This window comes from Gracilinanus agilis, unplaced genomic scaffold (genome assembly GCF_016433145.1).
Source record: "Gracilinanus agilis isolate LMUSP501 unplaced genomic scaffold, AgileGrace unplaced_scaffold7708, whole genome shotgun sequence".
NCBI lineage: Eukaryota > Metazoa > Chordata > Mammalia > Didelphimorphia > Didelphidae > Gracilinanus > Gracilinanus agilis.
This window is the reverse complement of record NW_025398417.1, coordinates 2273-9337: the sequence shown is the minus strand read 5'-3', so window position 1 is coordinate 9337 and position 7065 is coordinate 2273. Positions and strand designations below refer to the sequence as shown.

The 7065-nt window shown below is 43.7% G+C and overlaps 1 long non-coding RNA gene across 1 annotated transcript; it reads right to left on the bottom strand.

The window, feature by feature from the left end:
• Positions 1-6: 6 nt before the first annotated feature.
• On the bottom strand, positions 7-6730 carry LOC123256653. Its single transcript, XR_006506853.1, has 3 exons — positions 6409-6730; positions 2383-2532; positions 7-180 (listed from the first exon to the last, which is right to left on the bottom strand). It is a non-coding gene; the product is annotated as an uncharacterized LOC123256653 (long non-coding RNA).
• Between the last annotated feature and the right edge of the window lie 335 nt (positions 6731-7065).

Below are 7065 nucleotides of genomic sequence, written 5' to 3'. Positions count from 1 at the left end.
TATGGTCTGGGCAGCTTTGACAGCTGCTGCCCTCCGACTCCTCTCCCGAACTTCTTCTTGTTCTTCCTGTTTCCCATCTTCCTCCCCATTCTCCTTCTTGGCCTCCTTCTTGGCTGCTGCACATTCTTCACTTGGGGCCTCCCTTCTAGGAGGCTGGACCCTTGTCAACCTCTGAGAACTCTTAAAATTGGAAAAAAGAAAAGTGTAAGCCAGGTCTTTGATGTCAACAATGGTCAGTTCTACCCCAGTTGGTGCATTTTCTCTTCTGCTTTGCCTCTAGGAAACTCTTTTGGAAACAGATCCCAATTCTCCTATATTAAAGCTAATACAGGACACTTACTGGCTGTATGACCCTTGACAAGTCATTTAATCCTGATTGCCTCAGTTTCTTCATCTGTAAAATGAGCTAAAGAAATGGCAAACCACTCCAGAATCTTTGCCAAGAAAACCCTAAATGGGGCCAAGAAAAGCTGGACCCAACTGAAATGACTGAACAACAGTAGCAACAACAAAGGAAAGGGGTAGAACTAAGTCACATGAATATTTAGGACTAGGAGCCCAAAGCAAGAAAAATTCGTGGTAATTTGGATCCAGCCTTTCCAAGGCTACTCATCCCAGCAGGCTAGAATTACAAAAGAAACTTCAGTGGATAAAAAGTGCAGAGCTCTTCCAGCCTGGGAATGTAGGGGCTGGGACTCCAGTCCCCATCCTGCCATTAATTAGCCAGAAGAACTCTAATCAAGTCCCTTCACCCAGATTTAGAGACGCTCAGAGGTGGAGGGACTCAGAGGTCTAATCTATACCTCTACAGAAATACCCTCTACAACATCTTTGTTACCGTTCAGCCATTTTCAGGTTTTCTTGGTGAAGATACAGAAGGGGTTGGCTATTTCTTCTTCCAGCTCATTTTCCAAAAGAGGAAACTGAGGCAAACAGGGTTAAATGACTTGACCAGGGTTGCATGGCTAGAAAGTATTTGAGGTTGGATTTGAACTCATGAAGATGAGTCTTCTTGACTCTAAGCCTGGCACTCTATCCACTGCACCACTGAGCTGCCCTAACCCTTACAATATCTTTACAAGTAGTCATTCAGCCCCTGTCTGAAGACCCCAAGAGATAAGGGCTTTCTTTCAGTAGCTCCCAAGATGGCCCATTCAATTTGGGGATAGCTCTTCCTTATATCAACCATAAATGTCTCTCTGCAACTTGCACCCTCTATTCCTAGTTTCAACAGCTTGAGCCAAGCAGACTTGGTCTAAACTCCTTTCCACCTGGCCACCCCTCAAACCCTTGAAGACAGTGATCAGCTTTAACACTACTTGTTGAAAGGAAGCGTCCACTGCTCTACTCCCTCCAGGTTTAAAAGATGCCCCTTTCTCCATCTCTTCCAGCTCCTACCTAAACTCAATTTTCCTATCAGCAAAATGGGAATGATACTCTTTCTGCCTAACAGAGTTGTCATAATGATTTGATGAGATACCATGCATGAAATCTCTGAAAATTTTCCCAAAGTGATCCACAAACATGACACACTTCAATTGCTTCTATCATTACTACAATTATTACCACTAATTACCACTAAGCAGCTAGGTAGCGTGGTGGACAGAGCTTTCAGGTCCTAGAACAGTGATTCCCAAAGTGGGCGCCACCGCTCCCCCCCCCCCATGGGTGCTGCAGTGATCCAGGGGGGCGGTGATGGCCACAGGTGCATTTATCTTTCCTATTAATTGCTATTAAAATTTAAAAAAATTAATATCCAGGGGTGCCAAGTAATATTTTTTCTGGAAAGGGGACAGTAGGCCAAAAAGTTTGGGAACCACTGTCCTAGGGTCAGAAAGATCTGATTTCAAATCCACCATTAGGTGCTTCCTAACTGTGTGACCTTGAGTAAGTCACTTTTGTTTGCTTCAGTTTCTTTGACTGTAAAATAGGGATACTAATAGCACCTATCTCCCAGGGTTGTGAGGATTAAATGAAATAATATATAATAAAATATAATATGTAATCATGCATATAATAAAAATCTATTTTAAAATATTAAAAGTGCTTAATACAGACCCTGACAAATAGCAGGTGCCTAATCTATCCATTCCTTCTTCCTTCCTCTTTCCCTAACACAGGGCCAGGAAAATAGCAGATACTTAATAAGTCCTCCTCCCCTCCCTATCTCTTATCTCTTCCCTCCTTTCCTCTAGCACTCATTCACTTTGCAGAGATAAAGGTTCTAAACCATCATTCCATACAACTGACTCAAGAGGATTCTTCAGGGACTGAACCCTATTTATTCCTGCGCCCTTCCTCACCACCTCCCCTCAACAGAGATGAGAGCCTTAAGGAACCAAATCCCAAGAGTCTTAGCCAGCTGGACAGAAGAGGGATCACCTTAATGTCCACTTCCACTTCCTCCTGCCCCACTTTCTCATCGGTGGCATCGATATCCCCGAAGGTCAGGGTCCCGTTTCGCCCAATTTTCACCTGCTTCTTGTAGGTATAGTAGAACTCCACGCACTGGGCCACTGTTTTGGTCTGAATCTGGTTTGGAGTCAAAATGGCAATCATTTGTTCTGTTGAATTCATTTGTTAGCACTCCCTTTCCTCCCTCTGCTGTTCTCTCCCTCGCTGTCTAGTACGCCGGCTCCTTGCCCTCCAGACAGTACAATGCACTGGGCTGATTAATTCAATGAACATTTATTAAGTGTCTTCTATGTTAGGCAGTGAGGATACAAGGACAAAAATGGAGCATTCCCTGACCTTGAGGAGTTTATAGTCTATTGTGGAATGAGTATAAATGAACAGACACACAACAGCAGTGGTTTTCTCAGCACGGGGAACTTTCTGTATGAGAACCGAGACCAGTCTGTGACTTAGTATGAAAATTCTAAGGAACTGACTGAGAAACAGAGGATAGGTATCTTGCCCAGGGTTACACAGATGGTGGTGCCAAAGGCAGGACCTGAACCCAGTTCTTCCTGACTCTAAACTTAAAATCAGAGCCATTGTTCTACATGCTACCTTAGGCAAATAAGGAAAACTGGGAATGGGGAGAGCAGTAATACCTTGAGGAATCGAGAAGTGTGCCCCAAAGGGAATGGCATCTGAGCTGAATCCTGAGGAAATGAGGAGTGAGTGCATTCCAGATCAGGGTGGCTTGTACACATGCATGGAGGTGAGAGGGGGAGTATCGGGGCAACAACTACTATTCCTGCTGGACGGCAGGCAGAGCTCACAAAGGAGCGCAGTATGAAATAATATCGGAAAGGAAGATAGCAGGCAAACTGTTGGAGGTTTTAAATTCCAAACAAAGGAGCTGGAATTATGGGAATGGAAACGAAGGGGGTCCAAGTTTCTCTCTCTCCCTCTCCCTTTGCCCTTTCCCCCTCCTTGTTCCTCCACCCCCCTCCCCCCATCTCTGCCCATCTCCTTCCACACCTACCCGACATCCCCAAAGCTCCCATACACACACACACCCTGAGGCACTGAGACAGTAAGTCATTTGTCTACACTCACACTCTCTCTACCCATAGGCAAAGACAGTCATCTCTATCTATAGTTATGCAGATATGGGGTAGGAGGAAGAGGGAGGTCACAGGCTAGCTGGGTGGCCCCTGGGCAAATGACTTAATCTCCTCATCCTCTAGGCCAGTAATGGGCAAACTCTTTAAAGAGGGGGCCAAAGGAAAGGAAATGCTTCTCTGTCAGTCTGTTTCTAAGACAACTCTTTAGAAGTTTCATTGTATTCGTCAGATTAGGAATAACGTCAGGCAGCTAGATAGAACATTTCAGGGGGCTGCATCTGGCCCGAAGGCCACAGTTTGCCCATCACAGATCTAGGCGCTGCTGAAGGCTACAAATTAAAGACTTTTTGCCACAGCAAAAGGACTTTCCATTGTGTAATTGGAAATCTTGTACCTTTGAACTACATTACCTAGGATTCCACTGACTTCCTGTCATTACATGCTGATGTAGACAGGAGATAAAGTGGGGGGAGCTGGGTGTCTAGCATTCTTCTCTTCCTGTGAGGGCGCTGTGAACGCGAGACTTTTTGAACAGGTAGATTAGCGTGGGCATGTGATTTTATTTTGTTATTTTATTATTCCTTTACTTCTAGGGATTATTAATATTATTTTTGTTATAATAGTGTTATTATTTTGTAATTAATATAAATATTAATGAATCTTATAAAACATAATATATTCAATTTTAATTTTTACACAATGCAATGTAAGAAAGCCATGTGCTTCATCAGTTTAGACAACCCCCGCCCTCCAAAGATAAAGCTATTTCCATGTCATTCTTCTCCATTTGTTTTAATATTAGAATTCTAGTCAGCGAAAGATTACAGGTTGATTTCCACCAAATTACAGAGTTTCAGACTATAGATCTCTCTTTAGGCATAGAGCCACAGTCAATATTTTTACATTCTCTTAAGGGCAGAGGATTGGTCTGATTTGAACCCAGGACCTCCCATCTTTAGGCCTGGCTCTCAATCAACTAAGTGACCTAGCTGACCCCAAAAGGATCAATTCTAAGGCAGAAGAATGGTAAGAGTCAGCAATTGAGTGACTTGCCCAGGGTGTCTGAGGTCACATTTGAACCCAGGATTTCCCGACTCCAGGTCTGGTACTTTATCTACTGTGCTACCTAACTGCCCCTAACACACATATTTTCCAAGATGAGGGCTCAGTACTTAGAGGTTCATATTCAGTCCAAGAAATAAATGTGTCTCCAGAGGGGCCTGATTGGGGAAAACCCATTCTGAGTTTTCCCATTGAGCTCAGGAGCCCCCTCCTGCCCCTTCCAATTGTTGATGCTCTCTCCCACCCACTAAAATTACTTTGTATTATCATAATTATTATGTATTTAAGTAAATGTATTCAGAATATACTTATTATAATATAATTCTAACATGAAATAATATAATTAAATGTAAATATTAATGATATCTAACAATATTGTTAAATATAAATTTAATGAACAAATGAAATGAGAATATTTCTTTAATAGAAGTTGATGTTATTATTATCATTGTTATTATTATTATTATTATTATTATAAATTATTAGAATGAGGGACAACTTCAGCAGAATCTGTGAACTCCACTGGCATCTTCCTTTAGATGACAAGCAAGAGAGGAAGGCCCCCAGCTTGTCAAGTGCCCTCCCCAGTGACAAACTTATGGGAGGACATGGGGAAAAGTCCTAGAGGATGGGCAGGCCTGGAGAAGCTGACATTGAAGAGCTCGCAGATCCACTGGCATTTCAAAGTGTTTTTGTGTCTGTTTAAGCACAATGCCATCCCCCTCTTCCCAATAAGATGGAAACTCCTTGGGAATGGAGATGATTTCATCTTTGTTTTTGCATTCCCTACTGCCTAGCACAGTGCCCGGTGCTTGATTAATGTCTGCTGAGTTGACATCTCTTTCAGCCAGAGGTGACGGAACTGACAGAAGTAAGGGAACGTGTGATCTGGCATGACCAGGGAGCAGGAGTGCTCCCCAACTTCCAATTTCCAGACTATGTGCTGGGTCTGAAGTCACTGAGCCAGCTGCCAGTCCCTCTTGGTGTGGGAGTGATCTCACTGTCTGATGCTGCCAATCACTGCCCTCTGCAGCCAGTATTCTGGCCAGTGTGGTCATGGCTCGCTTCTGCCCCCTGCCCTCCTTTATTTCCCCAGCCATTATTGGCTTTGAATCCAAATGATCTGAAGAACCCCTACAGGTATCCTCACTGGTCTGAGGGAGGAGGTTGGGACAAAATGTTCTACCATCTCTTCATGGGAATAGGAAGCAAACGGGGAAAAAGGCAGAGAAGCAATTGAGAAGGAGTTGGAGGAAGAAGCTGATCTTTTCCCTCTTCAGAATGAAAGCTGATGGGGGCAGGTAGTGGACAGAGAGCTAGGCACAGAGATGGGAGGTCCTGGATTCAAGACTGGTCTCAGACCCTTCCTAGCTGGGTGATCCTGGGCAAGTCACTTAACCCCCATTGTCTAGCCCTTACCACTCTTCTGCCTGAGAACCAATATGCAGTATTGATTCTAAGATGGAAGGTTAAGAGTTTATTTTATTTTTTAAAACAAACCCTTGGGGAATTGCTTGTCAGCTCTGGGAGGGGGGAGGGAAAAAGGGGAGTCATGTTACTATGGAAAAATACTTAAATTTAAAAAATTTAAAAACAAAATAAACTCTTACTTTCATCTTAGAAATGAAACTAAGTATCAGTTCTAAGGCAGAAGAGCCATAAGGGTTAAGCAATGGGGGTTAAGTGGCTATACTGTATGAATATAAACACCTTTAGGCCAGGACTGATTTTCATTTTATCTTTGTATCCCCCCAAATTAGTGCCTTAAACATACCAGGTTACACAAATTAAGCTGAATTTCTTCCCATAGGGAAAATGTCATCCAACTCACCAACTTCTGCACCAGGAAGAAGTCCTTCTTGTAGATGGCAATGCCCTTATTGAATAGCTTTTTTTCAGATACTTTCCACTGGTCAGACCCTGAGGACGGAGAGAAAGAGAAAAATGAGAAGAGAATGAAAAACCAATTCAGGTCAAAAGAAATTTCTTTGGAAGACCACAGGAAACATGGCGGACTGGTGAGAGAAACTTTCCTTCCACCCTGGGGGATGCTCTGTCGCTCTGAAGGTCTACCCTGAAGGACCAGATACTACCTAGGGCTCATCTGTTCCTCCCAACCCTGCCAGCTGATCTAAGTTCTCCTCTTAGGTGTGACCCAGGTTGAGGGAAACAGTAAGGACAATCCCAGAGACGTTCCCTCCTGAGACCTGTAGAGACCATGTCTCATTTATTCTCCCACGATGCCTTCCACATTAGAATCCTGGTTCAGACTACCCACCCAGCTTCCCCATGGCATGAGGAATGGGATGAAAGAAGTCATAGCGGGAATCTTGCAGATAGTAGCTTGCCAAGGAACCATGCTATGTCCTTCCTGACCTTCAAGTTCCAGCTTAGAATTCACCACCTGCATGAAACCTTCCATGATTCACCCCAACCATCCCCAACCCTTTGATTTTCTCTAGCACATCTAATTTTCTCCCAGCTATGT